The sequence below is a fragment of the Bufo bufo genome, chromosome 3 (genome assembly GCF_905171765.1).
Source record: "Bufo bufo chromosome 3, aBufBuf1.1, whole genome shotgun sequence".
Lineage (NCBI taxonomy): Eukaryota > Metazoa > Chordata > Amphibia > Anura > Bufonidae > Bufo > Bufo bufo.
In genome coordinates this window covers 492228380-492246154 of record NC_053391.1, presented here as the reverse complement: position 1 = coordinate 492246154, position 17775 = coordinate 492228380, and the positions used below count along the sequence as shown (strand labels likewise).

The 17775-nt window shown below is 41.9% G+C and overlaps 1 protein-coding gene across 1 annotated transcript in view; it reads left to right on the top strand.

Moving 5' to 3' along the window:
- The window catches only part of GPC6 (glypican 6), a 1575810-nt gene that overhangs the window by 579768 nt on the left and 978267 nt on the right, over window positions 1–17775 (top strand). The window lies entirely within an intron of this gene.

Below are 17775 nucleotides of genomic sequence, written 5' to 3'. Positions count from 1 at the left end.
TCTGCTTGGCTGTTCTCCGTCGGATGTCCGTCAATCCTCCTCATCCTTGATTACTCACTTTCTAGCAGCAGCTAAGTCTCTAATTTCCTTGAAATGGCTTAATACTGCGCCCCCCCCCCCCCCCCACTATCACAGAATGGCTTGAAAAATTACATCAAATCTGTAGGTTTGAATAGATGTCCAGTAGATCATGTCGCACACAGCACAGGTTTCTCACTATTTGGAATGCATGGCTGAATTCATCATATTGTAAGGAAACACGTGCCAATCTTTCTTCCTGAAAATGATGAGTGGAATAGATTCCTGAGACACTCCTGTAATTCCCCCCCCCTCTCATCCCCTTCCTATTCTTATCTTCTCCCTCGCTCTTACTAGCTCTTTACATGCACCAATGTATCTAAGTTACTAGTCTCTTATTACATATTAAGTATGTTGATGAATATATTGTCTATCCATTGATGTTAAGCGGCCCAATGTGGGGTTTGATTGTATTTTGGCATGATCATATTGGATATCTTGTATAGCTATCCAAAATAATAAAAACACAGATGATAAAAATATATGCAGATTGAGTGGGACAACAGGAGATTACACCACTATGCAGTTAATTAAGAAAGTTATAAGTAAGAAATAAGCTGGGTCTAACCTTGAGAAGTGTTATCGATTCAAAATTCTTGTATTGTTGTATGTCGGGAATAGTAAAGTGAGCATATACAAGGATTTGATGCAGTAAAAAACTGTGTATGCGCACGGCTTCCTATTGGGGAATTTGAACATGTGACATGAATGGAGACTTAGAGTTTACTCTTATTGGCTGAGAAAACATGTGACCATTGTATGAATGGAGAGTGGGAAGGTATAATGAGTAACTTTCCCCATTGGTGATTATGTAGCAAATTAACTTTTAAGACACTATCTAAGTGGGCAGGTAATAGCAAAGTGTGCTTATATGAGGATTTGATGTGGAAAAAGGTGCGGACATGCACGAACCTCTATTGGGGAATCTAAAAATGTTATTGAAACATGAATGAAATCTGAAAGTTTATTCCTATTAACTGTGAGAATATGTGACCATTGTAGGAATGAAGAGTGGGAAGGTGCAATGAGTAGTTCTCCGTAATGATGACTATGTAAAAAATGTGCATCTAAGATATTATGTTTACTAACTGGATCTAGGATTTGGCGTGGATGTTTCCATATGTAAAATAAAAAAGAGGGTACTGTTTTAATTTAAAGGGCTTTTATAAATGAAGTTGGTGATTTATAAAGGTTTATCCCGTTTGTTTGATTTTATATAATGGGTTGGGCTGTTTGCGGGTTGGTTTTGGGTTACGATGTAACCTCCGGTAGGTTTGGGTAAGGGCTGGATTTAAATAGACTCAGCCCAGAGCAATGTTAGATTTCGCCCCCGGCGAAGCCTTGTGCGAAACCCGGGTCGGGCTGGGACGAGAAACTGATTTTATGATATGCTGGCAATTTTATTCTGTTTGTGAGTAAACATAGAAGCATAGAAACATAGAAACATAGAAACATAGAATGTGTCGGCAGATAAGAACCATTTGGCCCATCTAGTCTGCCCAATATACTGAATACTATGAATAGCCCCTGGCCCTATCTTATATGAAGGATGGCCTTATGCCTATCCCATGCATGCTTAAACTCCTTCACTGTATTTGCAGCTACCACTTCTGCAGGAAGGCTATTCCATGCATCCACTACTCTCTCAGTAAAGTAATACTTCCTGATATTACTTTTAAACCTTTGCCCCTCTAATTTAAAACTATGTCCTCTTGTAGCAGTTTTTCTTCTTTTAAATATTATCTCCTCATTTACCTTGTTGATTCCCTTTATGTATTTAAAAGTTTCTATCATATCCCCTCTGTCTCGTCTTTCTTCCAAGAATTTCGCTGATAAAGATATTAAACAATATGGGTCCCAGAACAGATCCCTGAGGTACCCCACTAGTAACAAGACCTTGGTCTGAATATACTCCATTGACTACAACCCTCTGTTGCCTGTCCCTCAGCCACTGCCTAATCCATTCAACAATATGGGAGTCCAAGCCCAAAGACTGCAATTTATTGATAAGCCTTCTATGTGGGACAGTATCAAAAGCCTCACTAAAGTCCAGATAAGCGATGTCTACTGCACCTCCGCCATCTATTATTTTAGTCACCCAATCAAAAAAATAAATAAGATTAGTTTGACATGATCTCCCTGAAGTAAACCCATGCTGTTTTTCATCTTTCAATCCATGGGATTTTAGATGTTCCACAATCCTCTCCTTAAGTATGGTTACCATTAATTTCCCCACTATTGATGTCAGGATTACTGGCCTATAGTTGCCCGATTCCTCCCTACTACCTTTCTTGTGAATGGGCACAACATTTGCTAATTTCAAATCTTCTGGGATGACTCCTGTTGCCAGTGATTGGTTAAATAAATCTGTTAATGATTTTGCTAATTCACCGCTGAGCTCTTTTAATAACTTTGGGTGTATCCCATCAGGCCGCTGTGACTTATTTGTATTAATTTTAGACAGCTGACTTAGAACCTCTTCCTCTGTAAAGACACATGCTTCAAAAGATTCATTAGTTTTCTTTCCTAACTGAGGTCCTTTTCCTTCATTTTCCTTTGTAAAAACTGAACAGAAGTATTCATTGAGGCAGTCAGCTAGTTCTTTATCTTCTTCCATATACCTTCCTTCTTTTGTTTTTAATTTGGTAATTCCTTGTACAATAAAGTCACAGATTTTAACTATATCGAAGGTAGCTCAGTATTGTGTGAAAACACAATTCCCCAACTTCTCCTGAGTACGGCGATACCAGATGTGTGACACTTTTTTGCAGCCTAGATGCATTCCTTTTAGGAGGGCATTTTTAGACATTTGGATCCCAGACTTCTTCTCACGCTTTAGGGCCCCTAAAATGCCAGGGCAATATAAATACCCCACATGTGACCCCATTTTGTAAAGAAGACACCCCAAGGTATTCAATGAGGGGCATGGCGAGCTCATAGATTTTTTTTATTTTTGGCACAAGTTAGCGGAAATTTGATTTTTTTTTTTTTTCTCACAAAGTCTCCCTTTCCGCTAACTTGGGACAAAAATTTCAATTTTTCATGGACTCAATATGCCCCTCACGGAATACCTTGGGGTGTCTTCTTTCCGAAATGGGGTTACATGTGGGGTATTTATACTGCCCTGCCATTTTAGGGGCCCTAAAGCGTGAGAAGAAGTCTGGAATATAATTGTCAAAAAAAAATTACGCATTTGGATTCCGTGAGGGGTTCATGTGAGATTTTATTTTTTGACACAAGTTAGTGGAATATGAGACTTTGTAAGAAGAAAAAAAAAAAACTATTTCCGCTAACTTGGGCCAAAAAAATGTCTGAATGGAGCCTTACAGGGGGGTGATCAATGACAGTGGGGTGATCAGGGAGTGTATATGGGGTTATCACCCCCCTGTCATTGTTCACCCCCCTGTAATGCTCCATTCAGACGTCCGTATCTGTTTTGCGGAGCCGCGGCGTCCGTGTTTTGCGGATCCACGGATCAGCAAAACACATACGGATGTCTGAATGGAGCCTTACAGGGGGGAGATCAATGACAGGGGGGTTATCAATGACAGGGGGGTGATCAGGGAGTCTATATGGGGTGATCACCCCCCTGTCATTGATCACCCCCCTGTAAGGCTCCATTCAGACGTCCGTATGTGTTTTGCGGATCCGATCCATGTATCCGTGGATCTGTAATAAACATACAGACGTCTGAATGGAGCCTTACAGGGGGGTGATCAATGAAAAAATCGCATCTCCAGCCTGCCAGCAACTGATTGCCGCTGGCAGGCTGGAGATCCACTCGCTTACCTTCCGATCCTGTGAACGTGCGCGCCTGTGTGCGCGCGTTCACAGGAAATCTCGCGTCTCGTGAGATGACGCACGGAAGCGTCCAGGAGGAATGAATCGACCGCCTCCAGGACGCATCCGTGCGTTAGGTGGTTAAATTGAGTTTTTTCAAAGCCAGAAAATTATTGAAGTATTTCAAACTTGTTTTTAACAATCACAGATGCAGCAAGGGCTGTAAAATTGCGTATTTTGCACAAAAAGGGTGTTTTTAAAAACCCAGAAAATTATAGCTGTATTTCTAGCTTAAATTGCATAGTGACTAATGCTGCAACCAGATTATTATTGCAGTATTTCAAGCTTGGATTTGAATGTCACAAAAGCACAGATGCAGTGAGTTCAATTGGAGTTCTGATTAAAGATTCTGTTCTATTCACTCCCTCACAGCAGCAGCATCCTCTTCCTACACTAAGCACAGCATCAGTGACATGCAGCGCTACGTGGCTACGTGACTCCAGCTTATATAGAGGCTGGGTCACATGCTGCACTGGCCAATCACAGCCATGTCATTAATAGGCATGGCTGTGATGGCTTCTATGGTCACACAGTTAATTGCTTGTTGATTGGCTGCTCTGCAGCCTTTCAAAAAGCGCCAAGAAATCGCCGAACACCGAACCTGAATCCGAACTTTTACTGAAATGCTCGGGTTCGGGTCCGGGGTCCAAAAATCCTAAAGTTCGGTACGAACCCAAACTTTACAGTTGGGGTTCGCTCAACCCTAATGAAAAGGTAAGTGTTTAATGATAAATCACTGGTTTGGTAAACATAAATTATTGAACATTACTAAAAAAAATTGCAAGTTTGCTTATTGTATTTTAAAGACAGAAGCACAATTAAATATCCCTACCCTTCTACAAACACACTGCATGCTGCTATTGATAATTTAGTTTGGGAAAAATGCAGTGTTTGTAGTGAAAAGTCTTGTGAAATGAACTATGCATGCATTTAATATCACTGGTTTAACAATTACATTTTTGTACTATGAAATACACAGTGTGATGCAATAATGTATCTGCTAACATTAATATAACAATGCAGTGTGGGCGGTGAAATGTCTTTGAACTATTTATGTGATGTGATGCAGTAATGTATCTGCTAACTCTAACATAACGAAGAAGTATTGGCGGTGAAATGTCTATGAGCTCTGCCTTTGATATGACTGGTCAAAATAAAAAAAAACATGAAACAAATGGTGCAATGCAATAATGTGTTGGATAACACCAATATTAGAATGCAATGTTTGCAGTGAACTCTGAACTGCATTTAAGATCTCTAGAATAAAAATAGTGTTAGTGCCATAAAAGGCTATTGCTAAATGCAACTAATAACATGGACGGATATAGTGCACTGACAAAAATATGCAATTGTGCAGTGTTTGCAATGGAATGCTGTTAGTGTGTTGTGCTGGCAATAAAAATGAATAGTAGAAACTTGTTGTTTTGAAAAAAATAGCTGTCTTTCTGTTCATATATTTTGAAAAAAAAAAGATGAGAAGCTAAACACACTATGAAACTTCAGCTGGTTCAGCATAGGCATCTACCAGGCTACTGCCCCTCTGATTGGCTGGTGATGCTGACTTTCAGCCTTTGAGCGAATCAGGGTAATCCCTTCCTCCACTTTTTCCCAGTGTCATGTTACCATGGCAGGAGATGACAGCCTGTGAGATCCAGCCCACTGGATTTCACAGGCAGGAAGCTATAAATGTATTACACTGTGTAATACACTTACAGCCAATGCATTACAATACAGAAGTGGGACAAAAAATAAAGTAAAAAAATAAGTTAAAAAAATGAAGTTTTACAAAAAAAGTTTCAAGTAAAAAAAAGCGTCCTTTTCCCAAAATAAAGTAACAAAAAATTGTTTTTTGTTTCAAAAATGCTTTTATTTTGTGTTAAATGTAAAAAAAAAAAAAAAGTGAACATATTAAGTATCGCCGCATCCATAACAACCTGCTCTATAAAAATACCAAATGACCTAACCCCTCAGGTGAACACCGTAAAAAAAAGCTATTTTCTGTCACCTTACATCACAAAAAGTGTCATTGCAGGCAATCAAAAAGTCATATTCACCCCAAAATAGTGCAAATCAAACCATCATCTCATCCCACAAAAATGATACCCTACCTAAGACATTCGCCCCAAAAAATAAAAAAAATGGCTCTCAGACTATAGAATCATCAAAACATGATTTTTTTGTTTCAAAATGATATTATTGTGTAAAACTTAAATAAATTTAAAAAAATATACATATTAGGTATTGCTGTGTCCGTAAGAACCTGCTGTATAAAAATATCACATTAACTAACTCTTCAGGTGAAAACCGTATATATAAAAAATAAAAATGGTGTCAAAAAAGCAATATTTTTTGTCACCCTCCATCACAAAAAGTGTAATACCAAGCGATAAAGTCATATGCACCCCAAAATCATACGAATTAAACCGTCATCTCATCCCACAAAAATATGAGACCTTACCTAGGACATTATCCCAAAAAATAAAAAAAAACTATGGATCTCAGACTATGGAGACACTAAAACATGATTTTTTTTTTGTTTAAAAAATGCTGTTATTGTGTAAAACTTAAATAAATAAAAAAAGTATATATATTAGGTATCTCTGCATCCGTAAGAAAATGCTGTATAAAAATATCACATGATCTAACCCCTTAGGTGAACACCTTAAAAAAAAAAGTTTGTCAAAAAGACTTTTTTTGTCACCTTACATCACAAAAAAGTGATATGCACCCTAAAATAGTATCAAGCCGTCATCTCATATAAAAAAAAATTAGCCCCTACAGTCACCCAAAAAATAAAAAAAACTATGGCTTTCAGAATATGGAAACACTAAAAAGTATTTTTTTTAAAAAAAAATACTTTATTATGTAAAACTGAAACAAACAACCAAAAAAAGTAGTCATATTTGGTATTGTTGTGTCCGTAAACACGTGCTCTATAAAAATAGCACATGATCTAACCTGTCAGATGAACATAGTAAATAACAAAAAATATAAACTGTGCCAAAACAGCTATTTTTTGTTACCTTGCCTCACAAAAAGTGTGATATAGAGCAACCAAAAATCATATGTAACCTAAAATAGTACCAACAAAACTGCCACCTTATCCCATAGTTTCCAAAATGGGGTCACTTTTTTGGCGTTTCTACTCTAGGGGTGCATCAGGGGGTCTTCACATTTGTCATGGAAACTTAAAATTTTCCCAGTGAAATCTGCCCTCCAAAAACCATATGGCGCTCCTTTCCTTCTTCGCCCTGCCGTGTGCCCATACAGCAGTTTACGACCACATATGGGATGTTTCTGTAAACTACAGAATCAGGGCAATAAATATTCAGTTTTGTTTGGCTGTTAACCCTTGCTTTGTTACTAAACAAAATGGATTAAAATGGAAAATCTGCCCAAAAAGTGTAATTCTGAAATTTCATCTACATTTTCTTTACATTTTTGTGAAACACCTAAAGGGTTACCAAAGTTTGCAATATCAACAGACATCTGGAGGGTATACATGATCCATTTTGTCTATAGACGCTTCTAATGCTTTCGATAGAGTGGAATAGGGGTTCCTGTGGAGAGTGCTTCATAGGATGGGCTTTGGCCCTAGGTTCACTAATATGATAAAACTTCTGTATAGATCTCCTACCGCAAGATTGAATATAAATGGTCATCTTACAAGAAGTTTTCCCTTGACTAAAGGCACTCGTCAGGGATGCCCGCTTTCTCCTCTTTTGTTTCATATTTATATTGAGCCCTTGGCTGCTAGAGTTAGACAGGATCCTAGGATCTTGGGGTTTGGGATACTGGGTATTGAAGACCGAATTTCTCTCTACGCAGCTGATATTTTGTTTTATGTTCAGCAGACACAATTTGCGCTGTTGAGCATCATTCAAACGATACATCAGTTTGGAGAGGTTTCAGGTCTGGATGTAAACTGGGAAAAAACTACTCTCATGCCCTTGGACAATAGGAATATGCCCCTAGAAAATCTTTCATTCCAAATTGAAGCTCCCATTAGTACTTTAAAAATCGCTGACTCTGTTGAGTATTTAGGAATTATAATCTCTCCAAGGGTGGAGGACTTTATTCCGCTCAATTTGATTCCATTGATAAATAAGCTAAGATCTAAAATAACAACTTGGCTTTGCTTACCTTTATCGAAGGCTGACAGTATCCTTAATTAAGATGGTGATTCTCCCCCAGTTATTGTATCTCTTTAATAACTCTCCAGTTTGGATTGAGGATAGATTTTCTAAATTAATAGAAAGAATTATTAGGGATCTACTTTGGGGACAGAAACGCGTAAGACTTAAACTAGAGCATTGGTATAAGCCCTTGGAGAGAGGAGAAGTCAATCTCCCTTGCTTCAGGGGTTACTTCTTAGTCGCACAGTTCTGTTTTTTCCGTGAGTGGACTGATAGCCCACTCTGTAAGTATTTAGTTAATAGATCTCCTTATGATCATTTTTTTACATTATTGTAGTCTGGTCAATTGACCGACTCCGACATAGAATTTAAATCATCCAGGAACTTTTTATGAAGTCATGGTATTCGATCAGACTTTGGTGTGCAGTGAAAGGTTCAATTGGATGTACTCCGTTATGGCATAATAAGCATTTCCAAAATTTAGTCAAACTAAATAGAGATTTATACTGGCAAAAGGGTAATATTCGGTATTTGACACAGGTAGTAGGAAATGGGGACATTGTTTCATTCACGGTATTATCACAAAGACAAAATGTACACAAATTTTCATGGTTTCCGTATCTACAGTTAAGGTCGGCACTATTAAATATTAAAGAAAAAAATAGGCTTGAAATTCACGCTTCTACACAATTTAATGAATTGATAGAGAATTTGGGGAAAAAGATGAAGATTTCTCAACTTTATAAAAGTTTACTTATAGCACGATTTGGTGATATTTTGTCTCCTGGACAGAGGGCTTGGCAAAATGAATGCTCAATGACTCACGTGGACGATCAGGAGAAGTTATTTCAGGATCTTAAAGTGGTTTCGCATAACTTCAATCACGTTTTGGTGCAGTTTAATATCCTACATAGATTGTATGTTACTCCGCTATGGCTTAAGAAATGTGGTATTAAGAATCATTCTAATTGTCCTAGGTGTGAGATTCCTGATGCGGATTATCTGCATATGTTTTGGTCATGCCCAAAGTTGAAACATTATTGGTGGTCTATTCATGATTATATTCAGAAAAAAATTGAACGTGTGGTTTCCTTTTATGGTTGATTTTTGGGTATTGGGGAATCTTGCCAGGGTGTCTTGTTATCAATATAAAAAAATTCTTCTGTTTAAGATAATGTTCCTGGCAAGACTCCTAATAGCACGCTCTTGGTTTGAGCGAGAGCCTCCAAGTATCAATACATAGTTAAAGTTGGTAGACACCAATAAGAGATATGAACACATCTTGTACAAGCAAAGAGATACTGAGATAAAATGGAGTAAAATCTGGCGACATTGGAATAGATAGATCTTCCTCCGCTCTCCATCCGTCGACATCTTTCCTCGGTCGGGTTACGGAGGGCTGGTGGCGAAGGAGGACACATCAGGGGGTAGGATGGGGAGGTGTTCGGGGTGGGCTATATATGGGTTTTGAAAATGAAGGCAATATATATATGTGTTTAAAAAATAAATTGTTTGTTATCATTGGAACTTTAATAAAGAAAGTAAAAAAAATACCTTGAGGGGTTTCCAAATGAAATCTGCCCTCCAAAAACCACATGGCGTTCCTTTCCTTCTGCGCCCTGACATGTGCCCGTACAGCAGTTTACGATCACAAATTGGGTGTTTCTGTAAACTACAGAATCAGGATAATAAATATTGAGGTTTTTTTGGCTGTTAACCCTTGCTTTGTTACCAGAAAAAAATGGATTAAAATGGAAAATCTTCCAAAAAAGTGAAATTCAGAAATTTCATCTACATTTTCCTTTAATTCTTGTGGAACAACTAAAGGGTTAACAAAGTTTGTTAAATCCATTTTGAATACCTTGAGGGGTGTAGTTTCCAAAATAGGGTAACTTTTTTGGAGTTTCCACTCTATGGGTGCATCAGGGGGTCTTCAAATGTGACATGGCAACTTAAAATTATCACAGTGAAATCTGCCTTCCACAAAGCATATGGTGTTCTTTTCCTTCTGCACCCTGTTGTGTGCCTGTACAGCAGTTTATGACCACATATTGGGTTTCTGTAAACTACAGAATCAGGGCAATAAATATTGAGCTTTGTTTGGCTGTTAACCCTTGCTTTGTTACTGGAAAAAATTGATTAAAATGGAAAATCTGCCAAAACAGTAAAATTCAGAAATTTTGTCCACATTTTCCTTTAATTCTTGTGGAACACCTAAAGGGTTAAGAAAGTTTGTAAAATCAGTTTTGAATACTTTGAGGGGTGTAGTTTCTAAAATGGCCCATTTATAGGTGGTTTCTGTTTTGTAAGCCTCACAAAGTAACTTTAGACCTGAACTGGTCCTTAAAAAGTGTGTTTTGGAAATTTTCTGAAACATTTCAAGATTTGCTTCTAAACTTCTAAGCCTTCTAACGTCCCCAAAAAAAAAAATATATATTATTTTAGGAGGTATCACTATCTGTTTTAAAAACTGAGAAATTGAAGTTTTGAAAATTGCGAATGTTTCCAAATTTTTGGTAAATTTGATATTTTTTTATAAATAAAAATGAAATATTTTGACTCAAATTTACCACTGTCATGAAGTACAATATGTGATGAAAAAACTCAAAATGGCTTGGATAAATAAAAGCGTTTTAAAGTTATCACCATATTAAGTGACATATGTCAGATTTGAAAAAAATTGCCTGGTCCTTAAAGGGTTTCTGTCATCAGAAAAATCGTTATGTAGCCACATTAGTGATGTGCTAATGTCAGCAGAACACAACTGTATGACTTATATCTCCCTGCCTGCCGCCGTTCGGACTAAATAATGACTTTTATCATATGCAAATGAGCCTCTAGGTGCTAGTGGGGCGTTGCTGCAGCACCTAGAGTCTCCGTCCACGCCCTTGTAAAGGTGATTGACATCCTCGGTCTCCTCCATGCCCTGCAAATCCCGCGCCTGCACCTAATACTAAAATGAACTGTGCAGGCTTGGGATTTGCATTGCACGGAGGAGACCGGGGAGGTCAATCACCTTTGCAAGGGCGTGCCAAATGGTGAGAGGAAGCCTCTAGGTACAGCAGCAACGCCCCACTAGAGCCTAGAGGCTCATTTGCATATTATACAAGTCATTATTTAGCTCAAACAGTGGCAGGCAGGGAGATATAAGTCATAGAGTTATGTTCTGCTGAAATTAGCACATCGCTAATGTCAGCCAGCTACATAATGATTTTTCTGATTACAGAAACTCTTTAAGGTTAAAAATGGCAGGGTCCTGAAGGCGTTAAAGGAGCTGTCTGCTTTTTTTTTATTTTACCAAAGTGATGGGAGGTGCTATTAAAAGTAGAATAAAATTCACCCTACCTTCCTATGCCCATTTTGATTCAGAGCCACCTGTTTGATTGCAGTGGTGATGTTCTGTATATGACAACAGCCCATCACTGGACTCAGCAGTATAAGGCAGTGGCTGAGGCCAGTGACTGGCTGCAGTGGTGTACAGATTATTATGGTTGTAGCCAAACAATATGTCACTGCCTGCAGCACAGGTGACCGAAGCAGTGCTGAATCAGAGTAGGCTCAGGAAGGGAAGATAAGATTTTTTTTTTGTAATTTTAAAGCTCCCCCCTCCATAATTTTGGTAAAATAAATTAAAATCTTAGACAACCCCTTATTTGACTATTTTTACACATTTCTAGTCATAATGTCTATTTTCTTTAAATGCATTTATAGTAAATATTTGAAAGAATACTGATTTGTTAAGAAGATTGAAGATATTTACTATGCCAAAATTGAAATAGGAGATAAATGTATTTTTAAGAAGGCAGTGATGGATCAATTTCTAATTCCAGTGACCTTAAAGAGAAATCAATACTTTTTCAAATAATGTTTTAGTGTCACATAAATTATAGAAAGCAGGTCTGGAATATAAACGCAACGAAAGCAATATGTTGGGTAAATTCTTAAATTGTTAGATTTGTTTATACAAAAATCATCAAGAGTGTAAGATACAGTAAGAGGGGGCTATTCTCCATTTATACAGCTACAACATCCAATGCTCTATGAACAACACAAATATTTATATATTGTAGTGATTTTCTCTGGTAGGCAGGGTAAGCGGACGCAATACAGAGGCAAGACCACGATTGAAAAGTAAAAATTCAGTGTTTATTCACACAAAAAGGCAGAAAAGAAAAACAATACTTAGCAGGGTCCTGGTCTTAATTCACACAGCAAGAGTCCTGGTCTTAATTCACACAGCAAGAGTCCACAGAACAAAACATGTCACCTGGAAGTCCACAGCAGGCTTCAGGTAGCCTGACTCGCAGCAGGCGGCTCTCATGCGGCTCTCAGCCTTGCAGCATGGCGGAACTCCTCAGCTCCCAAACACAGAGCTTCCAAAGCTCCACTATCACCTGGAGGATCATTCCACACACAGCTGAGCTGCTGGCTGGGTTTTTAAATCCCAGCCCAAAACCTGGCCTGGAACGTGGGGAACAGCCACCCACCCTGCTCTTTGGCTGCCCCCAATAAGAACCGGCCCGGATCGGAGTGTCATCGAGCACTAGCTGCCGCTGACACACAAAATTACCGGTTCCTATCTCACCAAGGCCAGGAACCTCGGTGACACGCACCTTCCGTCAATGACGGACCCTTGCGCCTTCCTACTATATGTATATATATATATATATATTGTACGAAGGCGCAAGGGTCCGTCGTTGACGGAAGGTATGCGTCACCGAGGTTCCTGGCCTGGGTTATCGGTGAAGTAAGAACCGGTATTTTCAAGTGTCAGCGGCAGCTAGTGCTGGTTGACACGCTGCTATTTTAGTATGGCTGTAAGCTGATCAGGGCCGACTTTTACTGGGAATAGCCAAAGTGCTGTGTGGGTGGCTTCTCCCCACGCTCCAGGCTGGGTCTTTACTGGCCTATATCAAACCCAGCAAGCTGTCTAATCTGTGTGTGGATTACTCCTCTCTGACGTGACGTGTGCCGTGTAAAAGGGCTGGGAGCCGCATGCTGAGAAACAGGCCCTTAAAGCCTGCTGTGGACCACAGGTCGAGAATCTGCAAACCAGGTGAAGGTTTTTTGTTCTGTGGACTTCTCATGGTGTGAATAAACACCTAGACTGCAAAATGTCGCTTTTTATTTGTCCTTATGTGTGAATAAAACACACTGTTTAAGTTAAAGACTTAGTGGTTGCCTCTATACTGCATCCGCTAGCCTATCTACCAGAACAAATCCCCACAATTGGTGTCGGATGCGGACAAATGCAGTGAGGCAGGCCTGAAGGCCGAAAAGTTTTTATTAAGTCGGCAAGGTTACAACCCGTGTCCCCTGACAAAATGGAGGCGGTCGTGAAAGCCCTTGTGGAGGCTAACTTACAGCAGCGGGAGGCTAACAAGTAGCAGCAGGAAACTAACCAGCTGCTATTAAAACATGTGATGGCGTTGCAAGAGGCAGGAGCATCCCAGAACGTTTACAATGCCCGTAAAGGTGTCCGTGCGGCGGTCCCTAAGATGACCCCCTCGGATGATGTTGAGACCTATCTGGCGGTGTTTGAAAAGGTGGCCATGAGGGAGAGGTTACCCCGAGACCAGTGGGCTGAGGTCGTCGCTCCATTCCTGGCGTCTGGACCCTAGCAAGTGTTTTTCGATTTACCATATGATCAAGCGGCCGACTACCCGACTGTAAAAGGTGAGATCCTGGCAAGACTGGGGGTGAATGTATTATTCTGGACCCAGCGGGTGCATCAGTGAGAATTTAACCCGGCTGAACCCGCCAGACCACAATATTATGACCTGCTGGTTTCAAAAATGGCTGCAGCCTGATGTATTGACTCCCACTGCTATGCTGGACCGTCTGTTGGCTGATGTTTTCTGAAGGGCTTTGCTGTACCCTCTCTAGCACTGGATCGGCCAGGGGTCTCCTGGAAATGCCTTAGAGATGATCAACCTGGTGGAGTGCTACGAGGCCACCAGAAAACTACAGGGGGGTTCTTTTGGGAGTGGGGCCATCAAACCCCAGACCTGGTGGCTGGTGCCAGCAAAAACCGCCCGAGACGTACCCCCTGCAGACCCAGCCCTGGTGGTCTGCTGGCGGTGTCAGGAGCCTGGACACAAGAGGGATGACTGTCCCCATCGGGGTGATCCCATGGATACAAACTATGGCTACCGCCACTCATTATATTCCAGGAAGCTGTGTGCCTTAGGTATTTCCGAGACTATAGACAATAGCCACCTGTGCCAGGTGGAAGTGGGGGACACTGCTGGATTCATGGAGCTTGGTGTCCCTGGTAAGAGCCGCCCTGGTGCGGCCCGCCGAGTATACTGGCCAAAAATTTGGCGTTGTGTGTATTCATGGAGATTTAAAGGACTATCCCACTGCCCTGGTCTCTCTGTCAACGGTGGCCGGCAGGTGGACTCATGAGGTAGCCGTCACCACAAAATTACAGTATGAGCTAATAATTGAGAGTCACTTCCCCGGTTTCCCGGCACTATGGCCGGATACGAAAGTTACCGATACCCATGAGACAGATGTAACCCTAGCAGAGAGACACAGCTCCAGGGGAAGACCAGAACCCTGGGAACCTGAGTCCGAAGGGCCAGCGGTAGGAGTGACCGCCACTTTGGTGGAAGAGGGGGAGACAACCCCGCTAAATGTGATGGTGGAAGACATGGAGGACTTGCCGACGGGTCCTGAGCTTGCAGACCTTAATGTCTCCGTGGATAATTTTGGTTCTGCACAACACCGGGACCTAACCCTATCCTGAGCCTAGGAAAATGTATTAATAATAGAAGGGGAACCACAACAACCGGGGACAGAGATGGTGTTTCCCCCTTTTGTGGTTCATCAAGATATGTTGTATCGGGTAAACCAGCTGCGAGGTGAATCCATTGAACAGTTGGTGGTGTCCCAGGCTTATCGCAAACTCGTGCTAGAGTTAGCCCATCAGCATGTTCTCGGGGGTCATCTGGGAATGCAGAAAACACAGGACCAGGTACTACAATGGTTTTATTGGCCCAGTGTGTTCAGAGAGGTAGAAGAATATTGTAAGTCTTGCCCAACCTGCCAGATAACGAGCCCCCAGCCACATTTCCGTAGTCCCCTGGTAGCCCTCCCGATTATCGAGGTCCCGTTCGAGAGAAACAATATGGATCTCGTAGGCCCGGTATCGAAGTCCGCTAGAGGGCACCAACACATCTTGGTCGTCCTCGACTACGCCACTTGGTACCCGGAGGCAGTGCCACTGCGTCATACATCAGCCAAACTTATAGCTAAAGAGTTAATGGAGATGTTTTCTCGAGTGGGTCTGCCTAAGGAGGTTCTGACTGACCAAGAGACCATGTTTATGTCCAAGGTCATGAGGGAACTCTGTAAGTTGCTCCACATAAAACAGGTACGGACATCCATGTATCATTCGCAAACGGATGGCCTGGTAGAGAGGTTTAATCAAACATAAAAAAACATGCTAAAAAGAGTGGTGTCTAAGGATGGAAGGGACTGGGACCTTCTTCTGCCCTTTCTCATGTTCGCAGTGCGAGAGGTGCATCAGGCCACTACTGAGTTCTCGCCCTTCGAACTGCTATACGGCTGACACCCTTGCGGTCTGTTGGACGTGGCCAAAGAGGCGTGGGAACAACAACCCACACCGCACAAAAGTGTTGTTGAGTACGTCACCCAGATGCAAGGATGGATGAAAACAGTGTTACCTCTGGTTAGAGAGCATATGGAGGCAGCGCAGTGAGCCCAGAGTAGGGTCTATAATCGTCAGGCTCGGGTCCGGAACTTTAACCCGGGTGATCGGGTATTGGTTCTGGTACCGAAAGTAGACAGTAAGTTCCTAGCTAGGTGGCAGGGGCCCTACGAGGTACTTGAAAAAATTGGAGAGTTAGATTAGAAGGTACAGTAGCCAGGGAGACGAAAGCCAAAGCAGGTGTACCATGTGAATCTGCTCAAACCATGGAAATATAGGGAAACCTGTACTGAAGACAGCCCGCGACCAGGGTTTCTAGGGAAAGCGGTTTCTGCCCCTCTGTATGAAGCAAGGGATGCGGCTGCCACAGTAAAAATTGCTAACAGACTCTCCTCTAAACAGACTCAAGAAGCCAGGGAGTTTATTAGTCGGAACACGGATGTGTTCTCAGACCTCCCTGGACGCACTTCCATAATCCGGCATAACATTATCACTGAGCCTCAGGCAAAAGTCCAGTTAAACCATACCGGGTACCCGAGGCTCGGCCACAAGCCATTGCGGAGGAAGTGCAGCAAATGCTGCAGCTAGACGTCATTGAGGAGTCCAAAAGTGAATGGGCCAGTCCCTTAGTCTTAATACCCAAGCCGGATGGGACATTACGGTTCTGTAACGATTTTCGCAAACTAAACAAAATCTCTGTTTGATGCGTATCCCATGCCTCGGGTGGATGAGCTTATTAAGAGGTTAGGCCAAGCTCTGTATTTTTCTGTTTTGGACCTCACCAAAGGGTACTGGCAGGTACTCTTGACAGAGGCTGCCAAAGAGAAAACTGCCTTCATCACACCAGAAGGGCTATACCAATATAAGGTGTTACCCTTTGGTCTGCATGGCGCCCCTGCCACTTTTCCATTGCTCATGGACATTGTACTTCGTCCACATAGTCGGTAAGCTTCGGCTTGCCTGGACGATATTGTCATTCATAGTACCGACTGGGAAAGCCATCTACCAAAAGTGCAGAATGTGCAATGGGGTTAGAGGAGACTAAGTTCCTGGGGTATGTCATTGGACGCGGAGTCATCAAACCCCAAGTAAATAAAATCTAGCTGATTTGGTATTGGCCCCGACCTGTCACCACTAGGCAAATAAATTAGTTCCTGGGAATGGTGGGCTATTTTGCCACTTTAGCGGCTTCGTTAACAGGACTCCTGAAGGGACGGAAGTCCATGATGGTCGCTGGAATGACCAGGCGAAAGAGGCTTTTTCCGCATTGAAGTCAGTTCTGTGCGGGTCACCGGTTTTGGTGACGCCGACTTCAAGAGGGAGTTTGTGGTACAGACCGATGCCTCTGAAGTAGGCCTCAGAGCTGTATTCTCTCAGGAAATCAATGGTGAGGAACATCCTCTTGTTTTCCTGAGCCGCAAACTTACCCCAGCCGAGACTAGGTACAGTATAGTGGAGAGAGTGTTCCTGGCCATTAAGTGGGCACTGGAGTCCGCTATTATCTGTTGGGGAGAAAGTTCAGTCTGGTGACAGACCACTCCCCTTTCAAGTGGATGAGCCAAGCCAAATAGAGGAATGCTCGGGTCACCAGATGGTTCTTGTCGTTACAGAACTTCAAGTTCTCAGTGGAACACAGAGCAGGCCACTTACAGGGAAATGCGGATGCCCTGTCCCGGGTACACTGTATGGCAAGTGTTCACCCCCTCAGGGTTGAACAAAGGGGGTAGGTATGTAGGAAAGCGCAAGGGTCCGTCGTTGACGGAAGGTATTTGTCACCAAGGTTCCTGGCCTCGGTGAAGTAAGAGCCGGTATTTTCAAGTGTCAGCGGCAGCTAGTGCTGGTTGACACGTTGCTATTTTAGTATGGCTGTAAGCTGATCAGGGCCGGCTCTTACTGGGAGTAGCCAAAATGCTGGGTGGGTGGCTTCTCCCCACGCTCCAAGCCGGGTCTTTACTGGCCTATATCAAACCCAGCCAGCAGTCTCAGCTGTGTGTGGATTACTCCTCTCTGACAGTGTAGCGCTGTCAATCCTTGTGTGTTTTGGGA